The following is a 22,418-nucleotide window of genomic DNA, read 5'->3' as shown; positions in this document are numbered from 1 at the left end:
CCAAGGAGTGGGATGGCTGGGTTGTATTTTAGGTTTATATTCAGGTTTCTGAGGAATCTCCAAACTGACTTCCATAGTGGCAGATTCTAACGGTTTCCATCTGAAGGCCAGTAACTGCGGACAGAGTTTCTAAACTTGCTCCAATAGCCTTGGGGAGAGAAATATTTTGTCATGCAACACCAGCCTTGTATAGGCCTAGAATGCTCCACCAAGGAAACACAGCCTAGTGACTATGAGATGTAGGTGAGACCCACATACCCCTGCATCAGTAGTTAAGGGGCTGCTTGTACCACCCTCCTACAACATTATTCAGTCATCAAGGAATCACTGGACTGGTTTTGTACAGTGTCAGGCTGATAAAATCCGTAAGTGAGCAGATATTAATGGTCCTTGTATTTAGGCTGGTACTCTAGGACCTGTTTCAATGCCTCGCAGAATTCTGTTGTCTCAGTTGTGCAATCTTACACCCTAGTCAATATCACCAGCAGCTTGTAGGTGTGGCATATGAGGGCAGGTAGTTGAGTGGCATGTAGGGCTGTGAGCCCACTTTAGCAGTGGACAGATCACAGGAAGGTGAACTTTGTTCTTATACTCAGGCTACACTGATTTTTATGGGCCAAGGGCTCTGGAGGTGATACAGGATTGTATTCATGGGCATAATACAAGGAGTCTGAGCCTACAAAAGGCCCAGAAAAATCCTTGAAGGGATGGACTAATAATTTAAAAGAACTTCTACATTTCAAACTGAATAACGCAGCAACTACAGCTTTGGGACAAATTTGACTTTGGGGAATACTGTTAAGACTGAATCAGTAAAAACTTACCAAAAAGGGGACCTGGGACAAACTACAATTTCAGGTGCTATCTAGTGTTGAAATAGCGAAATATCTATAGGATCAGGGAGAATAAATAGACTTCTTAGAATTTCTGGGATAGCCACCAATGGAGCCAGATTACTATAATTTATTATTTTTTGTTTTTTAATTATAGTTAAGATTTAACAATTAACATTTTACCATATTCATGTCATATGTAAATATTATATACAGAGATGCATAACAGAGACAACATTGTACAACAACAAGCATCCAGAACTTCCAGTTAATCCTGACCTCACCCAAAGTATAAAACAAGCTGCCAGAAACCAGTCATCCAGGAATTGAAATTCCAAACATTTGGATGAAGATTTTAAAATAGCTATTATAAGAAAACAATAAAATTCATGAAAAATAGAAACAATTCAATATTCTAATAAAAGATTTTACAGAGAGATGCAAGTAAATAAACAAAATCAAGCAGAAATCCTTTTACTTAAAAGCACACTTAGTGAAATTAGAAATGATTGAAAGCATCAATAGCAGAATAGATCAAACAGAAGAAAGTCAGTGGATTGTAAGTCAAGCTATTTGAAAATACATGAAGTAGTAGAGGAATAAAGAAATATTTGGGAAAATATGGGATACAATAAAAAGAATAAAAATTCTTGTTACTGTATTTCAAAAGGACTTTAAAATGCCAAATGGGTAGAAAGCACATTGAAAGAGATAATGAAAGAAAACTTCCCAAACCTAGAGAAAAATACAACAATCAAAGCACAGAAAAGTCAATGGTTACCAGTCAGATTCAATCCAACCAATTCTACCCCAAGACATATTATCCTTAAATTTTTCAAGGTTATAGCTAAAGAGAGGGATCTCAAATCTATAAGAGAAAAGAAGCAATAACACATAAAGAAGCCCCCATCATCCTGGCTGCAGACTTCTCAGCAGAAACCTTAAAGGCTAGTAGGGAGTTGGATGAGACTTTTATAGTATAGAAGGGGAAAAAACTGCAAACCAATATTATATCCAGGAAAGCTATGATTTATATATGAGGTCGAGATAAACAAACATTCCAAAACATGATGATTTGCTGTCAAAAGAATCCAACAAGGCCAGTAATCCCCAAGCAGTACCTGTTAGTCTTCAGTGTCCTTTTAGAGACACTACCTAATCTGTACTGACCTCTTATTCAGGTCAGCCCTCCTCCTAGACCAACCAGGTAATTGGAACCTACAAGGTGCCTTGCGTAAGGAGGTGCAAATTTCCATTGTAATGTCTCTTTCAAAACCTCATGTGGAAAGATAAATAAGTCTTGGCTTCACACATATCTGGCTAAACCTTAACACCTACCTAATTATTATGAAGCCAAAAATTCCTTCCTGTCCATCTCAATTTACTTTTAAATTGGTTAGCAAACTGGGTGTAAAGTAACAGCTAATCTGTACTATACTGCCAAATAAGTATTTATAGACAGTTCCCACCTATTTGAACAGGTCCTTTTTGAAGAACCTAAAGCACCAGTTTCTTGAAGGGGATATAGTTGTTATGCTGTCTGTTCCACACCTAATACTCCAATTGGGGCTTTTGACCAGCACCATTAACTTCCTACAGAATATGGCTACTTGTTATCTAGGATGGATCCATTCAAGATCCCTAGGTACTGGAAAACAGTAAAGCTCCTATATCAGGCTCTCAACATCAGGCTGGAGCAAAGTCCCCCCCCCAGCTTTAGGAAAAACAAACAGCCTTCATCCAATGAAAGGCTGCCATGACTAGGGCCCCTGTGCCATGGTTGTTAAACCTAGTCCTTCAAAAACAGTCTGCCAGTTAGACACGCTATGTGCTGTTCAAAGAGGCATCTGTACCATGCTTCAGGAAGAATGCTGTTCCTGGGATGAAAAAAAAAAAAAAACAGATTTGTACCTTATTGGTTAAGGCCAGGCAATTCCAGCTCCCAGCTGAACAAGGCTGGGATTTTTGGCCTAACATCTGGTCATGGAAATCCTGGCTATTGCCCCTCCTTGGCCTATAGCTTCCATGCTCTTGCTGTTTCTCTTTGGTCAATGTATCTTTAATGTTCTCATATGTTCTGTTTCTAAATAGTACATGCTTTCCAGTTCCAGGTGGTCATGATACAGAGCTTCTAGTCTACCCCTCCAGATGATATGACAAGTCCTCTGTAACATGCAGGTCAATCATTCCTCTGGCCAATTCCTAACAGCAAAGGACAGAAAGCAAGAATAGTATACACATAACCAGCTTTCCATCCATATGTCAGCAATGGATACAGAAAATGGACCTTCATCAATGTTACCCATAAATTATATGTTACCTTTCTTGAGCAGGGATTGTTAACGTATCAAGGTAGACATAAGCTTATGTATGTGCAAGGGGCTAAAGAAAAATGATAAATTCTGTGTGAAGTAAAAAGGAAGAAAGCCTTGAAAGCAAATAAGCATTTACATATCAAAAGTATTGCCACTGTTCAATAACTTATTAGGTGGGTCTCAGCCCTCTTCTGGGGGAATCTTAAGGAAATATCAACTGCCTTTCATCAAGGGGTCTGTTGTAAAGTTCTGGGAGAGATTCCATATCCAGAAAGCCCTCAATTAGCAATAGCCCAGAAAGAGAGTAGTCAGCCTAAGTGCAGATTGGGCTCTCAGATCATTACTGAGAAGCCCATCTGGTCTGTCAAATGTACTCCCTACATTATTTCTCTTCACTAAACTTTGCTAGTATGCATATTGCTAATAAAAGAATTAATTAAAAAATAAGCAAGCTAAAAATTTCAAAACATGAAGGCAAAAAATCTGCTATTAATAGTACAAAAGAAATCCAAGGTAAACAGCAGAAATATTTATGGAAAATTGCCAAGGCCAAGTCATTACTTATCAATTATAACCCTGAATGTAAATGACCTCAACTCTCCAGTTAAAACATACAGACTGAATGGATTAAAAAGCAAGACCCATCTACTTGCTGCCTACAAGAAACACATTTCACCAACAAAGATACAAACAGACTGAAAGTGAAAGGATAAAAAAAGATTCCATGATAACAGAAACCACAAAATAGCAGGTTTAGTCATTGTAATATCAGACAAAATAGACTTTAACACAAAATTGTTAAAAAGACAAAGAAGGGCATTATGTACTGATTAAAGGATCAATTCAACAGAAAGATGTGACTATAATAAATGTGTATGCACCCAATTGCAGGGCAACTGGCTATTTAAAAGAATGTTAATGGCTGAGAAAAACCATGGCTGAGAAAGGACTTTTAATATCAATTCTAGTCATAACAGCTAAAAAAAATTAAATACCTTGAAATAATTTTAAACCAAGAATGTCAAAGAACTTTATGTTGAAAATTACAAAACATTAAAGAAAGAAATCGAAGAATACACAAAAAAATGGAAAAACCTTCCGTGGTAATGAATTGGAAGAATAAATATCATCAAAGTGTTCATACTACTGAAAGTAATTGACAGATTCAATGTGATACCAATCACAATGCCAAGAACAGTCTTCTCAGATCTAAAAACAGTGATGTCAAAATTCATATGGAAACACAGGAATCCCTGAATAACAAAAGCAATATTAAACAACAACAACAACAAAAACAACGCTAGAGGCATCAAAATACCAGATTTCAAGACATACTAAAGGGCAGTTAAATTCAAAACAGGCTGGTAATGGCAAAAGATGAACATTTAGGCCAATGGAACAGAATAGAAACTCCATAAATCAACCCACATATCTACAAGCAACTTATATCTGAAATGGTGCTAAAATCAATCCCCTGGAGCAAGGACAGTCCCTTAAACAAAGGGTGATGGGAAAACTGGGTATCCACATGCAGAAGTATAAAGTAAGACCCTACCTTACACCTTATACAAAAGTCCACACAACATAGATCAAAGACCTAAATTTATGACATGGTACCATCAAATTATTAGAGAAAATGGGGAAACCCGGCAAGACATTGGCATAGGTAAACACCTCTTGGGAATGACCCCAAAAGCACAGGCAATAAAAGCCAACCTTGACAAATGGGATTACAACAAATTAAGAAGCTTCTGCACTGTAAAACAAACACTCAACAAAGTGAAGGGACAACTGACAAAATGGTAGAAAATATTTGCAAACTATACAAATGATAAAGAATTAATAACCAAAATCTATAAAGAGCTCAAGAAACTCAACAACAACAAAACAATCTACTAAAGAAATGGGCAAAGGAACTGAACTTTTTTTTCAATTCAAATGGCCAACAGACACATGAAGAAATTCTCAGGAACACTAGCCATCAGGAAATGTAAGTCAAAACCAAAATGAGGTTTCATATCACCCAAATTAGAATCACTTTCATACTGAAATCAACTAAGAACAAATGCTGATGAGGATGTTGGAAAAAGTACCCTAATCCACTACTAGTAGGAACATAAACTGGTGTAGCCTCTGTGGAAGACAGTATGGAGATACCTCAAGAATCTGAATATATTGGCTGGCGCCATGGCTCACCTGGCTAATCCTCTGCCTGTGGTGCTGGTACCCCACGTTCAAGACCCAGTTGGGGTGCTGGATTCTGTCCTGGTTGCTCCTCTTCCAGTCCAGCTCTCTGCTGTGGCCTGGGAAGGCAGTAGAGGATGGCCCAAGTACCTGCATGGGAGACCAGGAGGAAGAACCTGGCTCCTGGCTTTGGATGGGCACAGCACACCAGCCATAGCGGCCATTTGGGGGGTGAACCAACAGAAGGAAGACCTTTCTCTCTCTTTTTCTCACTAATTCTGTCAAAAAAGAGAATCTGAATATAGATCTATCATATGATCCAGCCATCCCACTCCTGAAAATTTACACAAATATAATAAAATCAGCATACGAAAGAATTTTTGTACCCCATGTTTATTGCAGCTCAATTTTCAATAGCTAAGATATGGATTCAACTCAGATGTCTGTCAGCAGAAGAATGGATAAAGCAATTATGGGATATGAACACCCTGGAATAATATGCAGACATAAAAATGAAATCCTATCATTTATAAAAAAAATGGATGTAACTGGAAACCATTATACCTAGTGAAACAAGTAAGTCCCAGAAAGGCAAATACCATATGTTCTCCCTGATCTATAGTAACTAAAAGAGTACCAAAAAGGCAATTAATAGATGTGAAATTGACACCTCATGATGCGAGGATTTTGAATAGCCATTGTATCACCTGTTGAGGAACACTTTTTTCATACTATTTGTTGAAATATTTATTTAGTGTTTAAGTTAATTGAAAATATATCTTTGTAAAAAAAGTAAGAATGAGGATAGGAGAGGGAGGAGAAAGAATTGTTGGAGTGTGGATGGGAGGGAGAGTAGAGTGGGAAGAATCACCATGTTCCTAAATTGTATATATGAAATACATGAAGTTTGTGTGCCTTAAATAAAAGTTTTCTAGTGAGAAGATGTACAATTTGGGACATACTCAATCAGACTTACCCCAAATGGTGGAGTTAGAAATGTGCCAGGGGATTCCAATACAATCCCATCAAGGTGGCATGTACCAATGCCATCTCACTAGTCCAAGTGATCAATTTCAGTTCACAATTGATCACACAGATAGGTCTAAGAGTCAAAGGGATCACAAAAACAAGACTAGTGTCGGCGGAGCCAAGATGGCGGAATAGTGAGGGTGCGCACCGATAGTCCGGGAAAATTTAGTTTAATTAAAGTGGAGTTACGGTAGTCTCAGAAAAAGGATCAGGAAAAAACTGCAGAGGAAACTCTTCCGGATCCAGTGGCTGTGACTCGGAGGACCTACTGGGAGAGCAAGGTCTCCCACCGTGCAGAAGCTGAGCTGCGGGAGCTGCAGGGTCTGTGCGCCAGTGCGGGAAGGGAAGTGGATGTCACACAGACACCAGCGGGGAGAGCAGGGATGCCCAGGGCTCCGAGTCCACACATCAGAGCTGGAAGGGGAGGTGAGCTCAGTAACCAGAGACATTGGCAGGGAAACGGCAGACAGAATTTAGAGGGAAGCGGGCTTGGAGGCGAGAAAGTTCACCAGACTGACTACAGGAGAGACGGAAAAAAAAAGAAAAAAAAAGGGAGGGGGTGTACTGAAACAAACAAGTTTCTCTCCACCAACCTTGCAAATGCGAGCAAGAGACAAAGAGCAGGCCCCACTCGGGATATACATAACAAAAGGGGAGAGCTAAGGCTACAATTCAGTAGCCTAGGCAACCCAGTGGGAGTCTGCAGCAGAAACTGAACCAGCACAGAATCTTTTGGTAGAAGCCAGAGATCAGAGGCTAAATACCATCAATTCTGCTCAGCTGTGCGGTATTACTTACCTCCTGAATAAAAAATAAATAAATAAATAGATAGATAGATAGAGATTTACCATGCATAACCTGAGGGTTTCACCTTTGCACACCCATAACCCGGAAGAACCAAGCAGGGCTCTCAGGCCACACCCATCTCAAGCCTCCAAGGCTCCTCCAACAGCAGGCAGTCCACTTAACACAGACATAGTATAAAAAAAAAAAAAAACTCACAGTGCGGAAAGAAGAAATAACAATGCCAACCAACAAACACAAAAATCGAGGGAACAAGATCAACGATGACACTATGACGCCTCCAAATAAACAAAACAACCCAAGCCAAGATTATGAAGATGATGAGATACAAGAAATGCAAGATACGGATTTCAAAAAATTTATGGTAAGAACACTTGAAGTTTTCAAAAGCAAATCCTTGAACTACAGAAATCCTTACTGGACAGGATTGAATATCTCTCCAATGAAAATGAAATTTTAAGGAAGAATCAAAATGAAACACAGAAACTAGTAGAACAGGAAACTGTGATAGTGAAGAGAAATCAAAATGAAATGAAGAGCTCAATAGATCAAATGACAAACACATTAGAGAGCCTTAAACACAGAATGGGTGAAGCAGAAGAGAGAATATCAGACTTAGAAGACAGAGAACAGGAAAGGATACAGTCAAGCCAAAGAAAATAAGAGGAAATTAGAAATCTACAAAATATTGTTGGGAATCTACAGGATACTATTAAAAAAAACAACATTCGAGTTCTAGGAGTTCCTGAAGGCATGGAGAGGGAGAAAGGATTAGAAGGCCTTTTTAGTGAGATACTAGCAGAGAACATTCCAGGTTTGGAGAAGGACAGAGACATCCTAGTACAGGAAGCTCATAGAACCCCCAGTAAACATGACCAAAAGAGATCCTCACCACGACACGTTGTAATTAAACTCACCACAGTGAAACATAAAGAAAAGATCCTAAAATGTGCAAGAGAGAAACGTCAGATTACTCTCAGAAGATCTCCAATTAGACTCACAGCAGACTTCTCATCAGAAACACTACAGGCTAGGAGGGAATGGCGAGACATAGCACAGGTGCTAAGAGAGAAAAATTGCCAGCCCAGAATATTATATCCTGCTAAGCTCTCATTTGTGAATGAAGGTGAAATAAAGACCTTTCATAGCAAACAGAAATTGAAAGAGTATGCTGCCATTTATCCGACCCTGCAAAAGATACTTAAAGATGTGCTACACTCAGAAACACAGAAACATGGCCATCAATATGAAAGAAGGTAAAGGAAGAAAACCTACCAGTAAAAGAGCATGGGAAGCTCAAAGCATATACTAGAAAATATCTTTGGGAAAATGTTTGGGCAAAGTCACTATGTATCAATAGTCACATTAAACGTTAATTGACTTAACTCTTCAGTTAAAAGACACCAATTGGCTGATTGGCTTAAGGAACAAAACCCATCTACTTGTTGCCTACAAGAAACACATCTCTCTAATAAAGATGCAAGCAGACTGAAAGTGAAAGGTTGGAAAAAGATATTCCATGCCAACAGAAACCAAAAAAAAAGCAGGTGTAGCCATATTAATATCAGACAAAATAAACTTTAATACAAAAACTGTTAAGAGAGACAAAGTGGGGCACTATATAATGATTAAGGGTTCAAATCAACAGGAAGATGTAACTATTATAAATGTATATGCACCTAATTACAGGGCACCGGTCTATTTAAAAGATATGTTAAGGGACTTAAAGGGAGACTTAGATTGCAATACAATAGTACTGGAGGACTTCAATACTCCACTCTCAGATATAGACAGATCATCCAGACAGAAGATCAACAAGGAAACAGCAGATTTAATTGACACTATTGCCCAAATGGATCTCACAGATATCTACAGAACTTTCAATCCTACATCTAAAGACTTTACATTCTTCTCAGCAGTGCATGGAACCTTCTCTAGGACTAATCATATACTAGGTCATAAAGCAAGTCTCGGCAAATTCAAAAGAATTAGAATCATGTCATGCAGCTTCTCAGACCACAGCGAAATGAAGCTGGGAATTAACAACTCAGGAAACCCTAGAAAGTATGCAAACACATGGAGACTGAAAAAAATGCTCCTGAATGAACACTGGGTCATTCAAGGAATCAAAAGAGAAATCAAAAACTTTCTGGAAGTAAATGAGGATAACAACACAACATATCAAAACTTATGGGATACGACAAAAGCAGTATTGAGTGGCAAGTTTATAGCAATAGGTGCCTATATCAAGAAATTGGAAAGGTACCGAATAAATGAGCTTTCAGCGCATCTCAAGGACCTAGAAAAACTGCAGCAAACCAGACCCAAATCTACTAGGAAAAGAGAAATAATTAAAATCAGAAAAGAAATTAACAGGATTGAATCAAAAAAAATACAAAAAATCAGCCAAGCAAAGAGCTGGTTTTTTGAAAAAATAAACAAAATTGACACCCCATTGGCCCAACTAACTAAAAAAAGAAAAGACCCAAATCAATAAAATCAGAGATTAAAAAGGAAACGTAACAACAGACACCACAAAAATAAAAAGAATCATCAGAAATTACTACAAGGACTTGTATGCCAGTAAACAGGAAAATCTATCAGAAATGGATAGATTCCTGGACACATGCAATCTACCTAAATTGAATCATGAAGACATAGAAAACCTAAATAGACCCATAACTGAAACAGTAATAAAGGCCCTCCCAACAAAGAAAAGCCCAGGACCAGATGGATTCACTGCTGAATTCTACCAGACATTTAAAGAAGAATTAACTCCAATTCTCCTTAAACTATTCAGAACAATTGAAAAAGAGGGAGTCCTCCCAAATTCTTTCTATGAAGCCAGCATCACCTTAATCCCTAATCCAGAGAAAGATGCAGCAGTGAAAGAAAATTATAGACCAATATTCCTAATGAACATAGATGCAGGAATACTCAATAAAATTCTCGCAAATAGAATACAACAACACATCAGAAAAATCATCCACCCAGACCAAGTGGGATTTATTCCTGGTATGCAGGGATGGTTCAACATTTGCAAATCAATCAAATGTGATACACCACATTAACAGACTGCAGAAGAAAAACCATATGATTATCTCAATTGATGCAGAGAAAGCATTCGATAAGATTCAACACCCTTTCATGATGAAAACTCTAAGAAAATTGGGTATAGAAGGAACATTCCTCAATATAATCAAAGCAATTTATGAAAAGCCCATGGCCAGCATCCTATTGAATGGGGAAAAGTTGGAAGCATTTCCACTGAGATCTGGCACCAGACAGGGATGCCCACTCTCACCACTGCTATTTAACACAGTTCTTGACGTTTTAGCCAGAGCCATCAGACAAGAAAAAAAAATTAAAGGAATGCAAATTGAGAAGGAAGAAGTCAAACTATCCCTCTTTGCAGACGATATGATTCTCTACTTAGAGGATCCAAAGAACTCTACTAAGAGACTACTGGAACTCATAGAGGAGTTTGGCAAAGTGGCAGGATATAAAATCAATGCGCAAAAATCAACAGCCTTTGTATACACAAGCAATGCCATGGCTGAGAATGAACTGCTAAGATCAATCCCATTCACAATAGCTACAAAAACAATCAAATACCTTGGAATAAACTTAACCAAGGACGTTAAAGATCTCTACGATGAGAATTACAAAATCTTAAAGAAATAAATAGAAGAGGATACCAAAAATGGAAAAATCTTCCATGCTCATGGATTGGAAGAATCAACATCATCAAAATGTCCATTCTCCCAAAAGCAATTTATAGATTCAATGCAATCCCAATCAAGATACCAAAGACATTCTTCTCAGATCTAGAAAAAAATGATGCTGAAATTCATATGGAGACACAGGAGACCTTGAATAGCTAAAGCAATCTTGTACAACAAAAACAAAGCTGGAGGCATCACAATACCAGATTTCAGGACATACTACAGGGGAGTTGTAATCAAAACAGCATGGCACTGGTACAGAAACAGATGGATAGACCAATGGAACAGAATAGAAACACCAGAAATCAATCCAAACATCTACAGCCAACTTATATTTGATCAAGGATCTAAAACCAATTCCTGGAACAAGGACAGTCTGTTCAATAAATGGTGCTGGGAAAACTGGATTTCCACGTGCAGAATCTTGAAGCAAGACACCTACCTTACACCTTACACAAAAATCCACTCAACATGCATTAAAGACCTAAATCTACGAACTGACACCATCAAGTTATTAGAGAACGTTGGAGAAACCCTTCAAGATATTCGCACAGGCAAAGAGTTTCTGGAAAAGACCCGGGAGGCACAGGCAGTCAAAGCCAAAATCAACTATTGGGATTGCATCAAATTGAGAAGTTTCTATACTGCAAAAGAAACAGGAAAGTGAAGAGACAACCGACAGAATGGGAAAAATTATTTACAAACTATGCAACAGATAAAGGGTTGATAACCAGAATCTACAAAGAAATCAAGAAACTCCACAACATCAAAACAAACAACCCACTTAAGAGATGGGCCAAGGACCTCAATAGACATTTTTCAAAAGAGGAAATCCAAATGGCCAACAGGCACATGAAAAAATGTTCAAGGTCACTAGCAATCAGGGAAATGCAAATCAAAACCACAATGAGGTTTCACCTCACCCCGGTTAGAATGGCTCACATACAGAAATCTACCAACAACAGATGCTGGCGAGGATGTGGGGAAAAAGGGACACTAACACACTGTTAGTGGGAATGCAAACTGGTTAAGCCACTATGGAAGTCAGTCTGGAGATTCCTCAGAAACCTGAAGATAACCCTACCATTTGACCCAGCCTCCCACCGCTTGGTATTTACCCAAAGGAATTTAAATTGGCAAACAAAAAAGCGGTCTGCACCCTAATGTTTATTGCAGCACAATTCACAAAAGCCAAGACCTGGAACCAACCAAAATGCCCATCAACTGTACACTGGATTAAGAAATTATGGGATATGTATTCTTTAGAATACTATACCGCATTAAAAAATAATGAAATCCAGTCGTCTGCAACAAAATGGAGGAATCTGGAACACATCATGCTGAGTGAAATAAGCCAGTCCCAAAGGGACAAATATCATATGTTCTCCCTGATTGGTGACAACTGACTGAACACCAAAAAGGAAACCTTTTGAAGTGAAACGGATATTATGAGAAACGGTGACTTGATCAGCATAGCCCTGACTGTTAATGAACAACTTAATACATTATCCCTCTTAGTATTTTTTTGTTTGTTCTACTTAATACTACTGGTTTAATTCTGTAATTAATACACAATTATTTTTAAGTGTTAAAATTTAACTGAAACGTGATCCCTGTTAAATATATGAGTGGGAATAAGAGAGGGAGGAGATGTACAATTTGGGACATGTTCAAGCTGACTTGCCCCAAATGGCAGAGTTAGAAACATACTAGGGGATTGCAATTCAATCCCATCAAGGTGGCATGTACGAATGCCATCTCACTTGTCCAAGTGATCAATTTCAGTTCACAATTGATCATAATGAAAGGACTAAGAGTCAAAGGGATCACATAAACAAGTCTAGTGACTGCTAATACTAACTGATAGAATAAATAAAGGGGAGAGCGAGCCAACATGGGAAGTGAGATACACAGAAGACTCATAGAATGGCAGATGTCTTAAACTGCACTCTGGCCTCAGAATCAGCCCTAAAGGCATTCCGATCTGGTCGAAAAGCCCATGAGAGTATTTCAGGCATGGAAAGCCAAGGCTCTCTGGCAAAAACAAAACAAAACAAAACAAAACAAAACAAAACAAAACCTAAATGAAAGATCTCTGTGAGTGAGATCCTAGTAGAAAGAACAGGTCATCAAAGAAGGTGGTACCTTTCTCTGAAGGGAGGAGAGAACCTCCACTTTGACTATGACCTTGTCTAAATAAGATAAGAGTTGGAGAACTCAAAAGCCTTCCATAGCCTTGGAAACTCATGACTAGAGCATAGGGTGATTACTGATGCCATAAACAAGAGTGTCAATTTGTTAAGTCAACAACAGGAGTCACTGTGCACTTACTCCTCATGTAGGATCTCTGTCCTTAATGTGCTGTACATTGAGATTTAATGCTATAACGTGTACTCAAACAGTATTTTTCACTTTGTGTTTCTATGGGGGTGCAAACTGATGAAATCTTTACTTAATGTATACTAAACTGATCTCCTGTATCTATAGAAAATTGTAAATGAATCGTTATATGAATGGAAGGAGAGAGATAGTGGGAAAGGGGAGGGTTGCGGGTGGGAGGGAATAATCAGGGGTGGGGGGGAAGCCAATGTAGTCCATAAGCTGTACTTTGGAAATCTATATTCATTAAATAAAAGTTAAATGTCTGAGAATACTAACTGATAGAATCAAAAAGGGAGAGAATGATCCAACATGGGAAGCGGGATACACAGCAGACTCGTAGAATGGCAGATGTCATAAATCGCAACTCTGGCCTCAGAATCAGCCCTTAAGGCATTTGGATCTGGCTGAAGAGCCCATGTGGGTATTTTAGGCATGGAAAGCCAAGACACCCTGGGGAAAAATAAAAGAAGAAGACGACCTAAATGAAAGATCTCTGTGAGTGAGATCCCAGTGGAAAGAACGGGACCATCAAAGAAGGAGGTACCTTTCTCTGAAGGGAGGAGAGAGCTTCCACTTTGACTATGACCCTGTCTGAATAAGATCAAAATTGGAGAACTCAAAAGGCTTCCATAGCCTTGGCAACTCATGACTAGAGCCTAGGGAGATTACTGACGCCATAAATAAGAGTGTCAAATTGTTAAGTCAACAACAGGAGTCACTGTGTACTTACTTCTCATATGGCATCTGTCCTTAATGTGTTGTCCAATGTGAAGTAATGCTATAACTAGTACTGAAACAGTATTTTACACTTTGTGTTTCTGTGTGGGTGCAAACTGATGAAATCTTTGCTTAATATATACTATCGATCTTCTGTGTGTAAAGATAATTGAAAATGAATCTTGATGTGAATGGAATGGGAGAGGGAGCGGGAGATGGGAGGGGTGCGAGTGGGAGGGAAGTTATGGGGGGGGAAGCCATTGTAATCCATAAACTGTACTGTAGAATAATCAGAAAGAAAAGAGGATTCAAACACATATAAGCTGATACAAAATCGAACACATTACAAATGACACCACAGAAATCAGAAATATATGGGATTGTAAGAGATTATTATTACCAATTATACTGAATAATTTTGATATACTAGAATAAATTGACAGATTCGTGAACATATATACCTTACCAAGATTGAGTCATGAAGAAATAGAATATATGAATAGACCTACACCAATTAGTTAGATTGAATCAGTAATAAAAAAAAAAAAAAAAACTCCCATCAAGGAAATGTGCAGGATAAGATGTTTTCACTGGTGAATTCTACTGAACTTTTATTTTTAAAAGAGATTTATTTAATTATTTGAATGCTAGAGTGACAGAATAGAAGGAGGGAGGAGTAGGAGGGGAGAAAGCGATCACTCATTCTCTGTTTCAATTCCCAAATGGCTGCAACATCCAGGGTGGGCCAGGGTGAAACCAGGAGCCAGAAACTCCATCTGGGTCTCTCATGTGGAAGGCAAGGACTCAAGTACTTGAGCCATCCTCTAAACTTTTCTGGGTGCATTCATAGGGAGCTGGATAAAAAGTGGAGGAGCTGGGACTAGAACTGCAACTGATATAAGATGTAGACATTTCAATCAGTGGCTTAACTTGCTTATCACAATACCAGCCAAATCAAAGATTTAAACAAGTAACAGATGCGGCTGGCACTGTAGCATAGTGGATAAAGCCACCACCAGCAGTGCTGACATCTCATATGGGTGCTGGTTCTTGTCCAGGCTGCTCCACTTATGATCCAGCTCTCTGCTGTGGCCTACAAAAGCAGTAGAAGATGGCCAAAGTTCTTGGGCCCCTGCACCCATATGGGAGACTTGGAAGAAGCTCCTATCTCCTGGCTTCAGATTGGTGCAGCTCCGGCCAATGCAGCCATTTGGGGAGTGAACCAGCAGCTGGAAGACTACTCTCTCACTCTCTCAATCTCTGCCTCTCCTCTGTGTATTTTTGACTTTCAGATAAATAAATCTTTTTTAAAAAAAGAATTAACAGGAAACCCTTTAAAATTATTTCAAAAATGAAATGGAATTCTTCCCAATTCATTCTTTTCTTTAAAGATTTATTTATTGATTTTTTTAACTTTTATTTAGTAAATATAAGTTTCCAAAGTACAGTTTATGGATTACAATGGCTTCCCCCCCCATAACTTCCCTCCCACTCGCACCCCTCCCATCTCCCGCTCCCTCTCCCATTCCATTCACATCAAGATTCATTTTCAATTATCTTTACACACAGAAGATCGATAGTATATATTAAGCAAAGATTTCATCAGTTTGCACCCACACAGAAACACAAAGTGTAAAATACTGTTTCAGTACTAGTTATAGCATTACTTCACATTGGACAACACATTAAGGACAGATGCCATATGAGAAGTAAGTACACAGTGACTCCTGTTGTTGACTTAACAAATTGACACTCTTATTTATGGCGTCAGTAATCTCCCTAGGCTCTAGTCATGAGTTGCCAAGGCTATGGAAGCCTTTTGAGTTCTCCAATTTTGATCTTATTCAGACAGGGTCATAGTCAAAGTGGAAGCTCTCTCCTCCCTTCAGAGAAAGGTACCTCCTTCTTTGATGGTCCCGTTCTTTCCACTGGGATCTCACTCAGAGATCTTTCATTTAGGTCTTCTTCTTCTTTTATTTTTCCCCAGGGTGTCTTGGCTTTCCATGCCTAAAATACCCTCATGGACTCTTCAGCCAGATCCAAATGCCTTAAGGGCTGATTCTGAGGCCAGAGTTGCGATTTATGACATCTGCCATTCTACGAGTCTGCTGCGTATCCCGCTTCCCATGTTGGATCATTCTCTCCCTTTTTGATTCTATCAGTTAGTATTAGCAGACACTAGTCTTGTTTGTGTGATCCCTTTGACTCTTAGACCTATCAGTGTTATCAATTGTGAACTGAAATTGATCACTTGGACTAGTGTGATGGCATTGGTACATGCCACCTTGATGGGATTGTATTGCAATCCCCGGGCACGTTTCTAACTCCACAATTTGGGGCAAGTCAGCTTGAGCATGTCCCAAATTGTACATCTCCTCCCCCTCTTATTCCCACTCTTATATTTAATAGGGATCACTTTTCAGTTAAATTTCAACACCTAAGAATAATTGTGTGTTACTTAAAGAGTTCAACTAATTGTACTAGAACAAAAAAAATACTAAAAGGGGTAACGTATTAAATTGTACATCAACAGTCAGGACAAAGGCTGATCAAGCACTGTTTCTCATAGTGTCCCTTTCACTTCAACAGGTTTCCTTTTTGGTGCTCAGTTAGTTGTCACTTATCCGGGAGAACATATGATTTTTATCCCTTTGGGACTGGCTTAATTCACTCAGCATAATGTTTTCCAGATTCCTCCACTTTGTTGCAAATGACCAGATTTCATTGCTTTTGACTGCTGTATAGTATTCTATAGAGTACATGTCCCATAATTTCTTTATCCAGTCTACTGTTGATGGGCATTTGGCTTGGTTCCAGGTCTTAGCTCTTGTGAATTGAGCTGCAATAAACAGTAATGTGCAGACAGCTTTTTTGTTTGCCAATTTAAATTCCTTTGGGTAAATTCCAAGGAGTGGTATGGCTGGGTTGTATGGTAGTGTTATATTCAGGTTTCTGAGGATTCTCCAGACTGGGAGTGTGGATAGGAAGGAGGGTAGGGTAGGGTGGGAAGTATCATTATGTTCCTAAATTTGTATATATAAACACATGAAACATATATTTTAAGTAAAATTAAAATAAACAAATAAGAATGTTGAAGACGCAGGTCATTTTAAACACCACAAATAAATACAATATTCTTAAAAAATGAAAAAATAAACATAATAAGGGACATATGTAACAAACCAATAGCTAACATCATAATGAATGGGGGAAAGTTGAAGGCATTCTAAGATCTAGAGCAAGACAAGGGTGCCCACTTTAACAACTTTTATCCAAGGGTAATGTAAACCATCTGCCAAAACATATCTGCATTCCCATGTTTCTTGCAGTATAGTTCACAATAGCCAAACATCTTATGGGGTCTATCCTCTGATGAATGGATAAAGAAAATGTGATACATACAAAAAGGACTATCACTCAGCCATAAAAGGATAAATTTTTTTCATTTACAACATGGATGGAACTGGAAGTAACTGTTAAGTGACATAAAGCCAAGCACAGAAAGACAAATACTACATGATCTCACTCATGTGTAGATTGGTAAAAGTAGATGATTTCATAGAAGTTAAAATATCGTGGTGATTACCTTAGGCTGGGGTCTCTAACTCCATCTGAGTTTCCCACATGGGTGGCAGGGCCCATGTTCTTGGGCCATCGTCTGCTACTTTCCTAGGCACATTAGCAGAGAGCTGGAACAGAAGCAGGGCAACTAGGACTCAAAATGAAACTGCAATATGACAGCGTCACAAGCAGCAGTTTAACCTTCTACACAACCCAGCCCCCTTCTCATCTACTGTTGCATGGAAGTTGATCTCTCCCTTTAGAATGAATAATATCTGATTTATATATTTGCATGGTCTGTTATTAGATGCACATATATTTATAGTTATTATAAATTCTTGGTGAATTGATCCTTTTATCTATTATCTATCTAGACCTCCTTTGCCTAACTTTATGGTTTTTCATTTAAAGTATGTTTTATATGACATGAGTATAGTTATTAATACTCACTTTTGGTTTACATCCATGGAATGATTTTTTCCAATCCTTCATTTTTAGCCTACATGTATCATTACCTGTGAGGGGAGTCCTTTGTAGGCAGGGGTCTTGAGTTTATAAATACCTTTTTAAAATTCATTCAGCCAGCCTATATTTTTTATTGTGAAGTTTAATCAGTTTACATTCAAGGTTAATACAGACAGGTAAGAACTATCTACTGTCATTTTGCAAATTGCTTATTGATGTATGTATTCTTAGTTTCTGTCTGCGTTACTATCTTTTTGTTTTGGTAGTTTTCTGTGATGATTAATTTTGATTCTTGTAAAATTATTATGAGACAAATCCATAAAGGAAATTCCACAATCATTTCAAAGATGCAACAAACAAAACACAATATGAAAATACACAGGAAAACTGCATACTAAAAGAATAAATTGCTCAAAACACTATATATAGACTATCAGAAACCTTTCATAAACAGGCATAACTCCCTGTCTTTCAATAAAAACAAGCAAACATCATCGGAATGATATAACAAATAATGTATGCTGCTTAAACATATATTTATCTCTCTACCTCACAATTAGTAAACATATCTTATTTTCAATGAGCCATGAAGCATTTACAAGTATTGTTCATATATTAGGCCAGCAAATAAATCTTAATTACATATTAGAGTAAACAAAAAAGAGAATAAAATTGGAAGTAAATGACAACAAAAATCATCCACAAAACTTTAATTATATTATCCTTTGAGAGAAATCTAAAGAGGAAATAAAAACTGTGGTTGCTAAATAACTAGAAAATAACAGTGATAATAGACAGCACATATACAACCTGAAAAATACTAGGATGAATTTGGAGAAAATAATATAATTTTAAGGAATCTCAATTTTTACAAATGAAGATAAAGGAATTAAACTTTAACTTCATGGAGTTATAAAAATAATTATACCAACTTTAGGGTAAAAAACAGTTAACTTTATCAAGCATAAAAGCAAAGAATATTTCATAATAAAACAATAAAATGAAAGTATTTTAAAAATATAATTAGATAAGCTACCAGAAGATATAATAAAAAGAGAACTCTGTTACAACAAATTTGAGTAAAGAAACTGAAAATAAGACAAGTATAGCCATGATAATTTATAAGCATAAAATGATTTTGAAAGACATCAAAAGACATTTGTTTTAAAGTTCAAATCCATGATTTTAAAATTCTTAATAAAAAGGAGATACAGGAATTATTAATGTATTAAAAAGCATATATGCCATACAATATGGCTCATATTCAAAATACTCCACTTAAATTCAGCCTATATTAAAAATAAATCAGCAATGAGTCTCATTATTCTCATATATTTATTTATGTACACTTATACACATGCTGATTACAGTATGTGTTTCCTCGTTATTCATTTTTGGTACTTTTCATGTATCCTTTGATATTTATTATCTCAAATTAATGTTAGAATGATTGGCAAGTCCTTCTTTCTCCCACAACACAAAGAAATTTTATAGTCTTATTTTATAGAGTAGTTTTGATGACAAAACACTTTTAAAATTTTTGAAATTTCCTATTCAAGATCACAGAATGGTTCTCTCTTTCATTATTATCATTTGTGTCCTTTAGAAAAGTTTCTAATTTTCTTTCCCTAGGTTGTGCATTTGTCCTTGATATTATCCATGTTACTTTTCAAATTTCTTTTAAACTGTGTTAAATTCATAACATTAACCATCTTAATCATTTTTTTAGTTCAGTCGTGTTAAGTGTATTTATACCATTGTACAGTTTTCCAGAAATTCTTCCTCTTAAAAACTGAGACTCTGCATCCATTAAACAATAAGCCAAATCAGCCCCCTATCATAATCTCCAACAACCCTTAGCAACCACTACTCTACTTTCTGTATATATGGATATGAGTACTTTAGATTCCTCATGCAAGCGAAATGATACAGCATTTGTCTTTTTGTAACTAGTTTATTTCACTTAGCACAACATCTTGAAGGGTAAATCCAATGTTGTAGCACATGGATCTTACAAGATTGGGTAATACTTACATGCTTATATATCACATGCTATTTATCTATTCATCCATCAATGGTTTGATGGACATTTGAATTGTTTTGAATATCTTGACTATTGTGAATGATACTGTTTTGAACACAATTGTGTGAATGTCCAAGATCCTGCTTCTAATTATTCTGATGTATATCAGAAGTGAGATTTTCCATCTCATATAGTGCTTTTTTAAATTTTTTGAGGAACTTCCATGTTTCCATAATAGTTACAGAATTTTACATCTCCACTAATAGCATTTTTTAAACTTTTATTTAATGAATATAGATTTCCAAAGTACAGCTTATGGATTACAATGGCTTCCCCCCCATAAGGTCCCTCCCACCCGCAACCCTCCCCTTATCCACTCCCTCTCCCCTTCCATTTACATCAAGATTCATTTTCGATTCTCTTTATATACAGAAGATCAGTTTAGCATACATTAAGTAAAGATTTCAACAGTTTGCTCCCACACAGAAACATAAAGTGAAAAATACTGTTAGAGTACTAGTTATAGCATTAGATCTCAATGTACAGCACACTAAGGACAAAGATCCTACATGAGGAGTAAGTGCACAGTGACTCCTGTTGTTGACTTAACAAATTGACACTCTTGTTTATGGCATCAGTTATCACCCTAGGCTCTTGCCATGAGCTGCCAAGGCTATGGAAGCCCCCTGAGTTCACTGACTCTGATCATATTTAGACAAGGCCATGGTCAAAGTGGAAGTTGTCTCCTCCCTTCAGAGAAAGGTACCTCCTTCTTTGATGACCCGTTCTTTCCACTGGGATCTCACTCACAGAGATCTTTCCTTTAGGGTTTTTTTTTTTATTTTTTTCCCCCAGAGTGTCTTGGCTTTCCATGCCTGAAATACTCTCATGGGCATTTCAGCCGGATCCTCATGCCTTAAGGGCTGATTCTGAGGCCAGAGTGCTGTTTAGGACATCTGCCATTCTATGGGTCTGCTGTGTATCTCACTTCCCACGTTGGATCATTCTCTCCCTTTTTTATTCTTTCAGCTAGTATTTCCAGACACTATTCTTATTTATGTGATCCCTTTGATTCTTAGTCCTATCATTATGATCAATTGTGAACAGAAATTGATCACTGGGACTAGTGAGATGGCATTGGTACATGCCACCTATATGGGATTGAATTCCAATCCCCTGGTATGTTTCTAACTCTGCCGTTTGAGGTAAGTCAGCTTGAGCATGTCCCGAATTGCACATCTCTTCCCTCTCTTATTCCCACTCTTATATTTAACAGCGAACACTTTTCAGTTAAGTTTCAGCACTTAAGAAGAATTGTGCATTGATTACAGTATTCAACCAAAAGTATTAAGTAGAACAAACGAAAAAATACTAAGAGGGATAACATATCAAGTTGCTCATCAACAGTCAGGGTGAGGGCTGCTCAAGTCACCGTTTCTCCTAGTGTTCATTTCACTTTAACAGGTTTCCTTTTAGATGCTCAGTTAGTTGTCACCTATCAAGGAAAACAAGTGGTATTTGTCCCTTTGGGATTGGCTTATGTACTCTATAGAATATTATACAGCAGTCAAAAACAACAAAACCTGGTCATTTGCAACAAGATGGAGGAATTTGGAAAACATCTTGCTGAGTGAATTAAGCCAGTCCCAAAGGGACAAATATCATATGTTCTCCCTGATCGGCAACAACTAACTGAGCACCAAAGGGGAAACTTGTTGAAATGAAATGGACACTATGAGAAACAGTGACTTGATCAGCTCTTGTCATGACGGTTGATGTACAATGTAATACTTTATCCGTTTTAGTATTTTTTTTTGTTCTAGTACTATTGGTTGAACTCTGTAATTAACACACAATTATTCTTAGGTGTTTAAATTTTAACTGAAAAGTGATCCCTGTTAGGAATTTGGAAAACATTATGCTGAGTGAAATAAGCCTCTAATAGCATTTTATTTGACCTACTCATAACTTTTTCTCTTTTACTTAATACTTGCTCCTTTTCTCTCTTTCTGTTGGTAATGAATTTTACTGTTAGAACTAGTAGAAATATTTTAGATAAACTATTAATTTTAGGATGGCTTTAGATTTATAGAAAAATTATAGATTACAGAGTTCATGTACATGCTATATCTACTTTCCACTCTTACTAATATCTCATGTTAGTACGTATACTTTCCTCTTTAAGATTTTATTAATTTATTTGAGAGGCAGAGCCACAGGCAGAGACAAAGAGAGAAAAATGTCTTCCATCTGCTGGTTTACTCCCCAAATGGCTACAATGGCTGGAGTTGGGACAATCCAAAGCCAGGAGCCAGGTCTTCTTCCATGACTCCCACGTGGGTGCAAGGGCCAAAGTACTTGAGCCATCTTCTACTGCTTT

Source organism: Oryctolagus cuniculus, chromosome X (assembly GCF_964237555.1).
Source record: "Oryctolagus cuniculus chromosome X, mOryCun1.1, whole genome shotgun sequence".
Lineage (NCBI taxonomy): Eukaryota > Metazoa > Chordata > Mammalia > Lagomorpha > Leporidae > Oryctolagus > Oryctolagus cuniculus.
The sequence above is the reverse complement of the archived record's forward strand: the minus strand, read 5'-3'. Positions refer to the sequence as shown.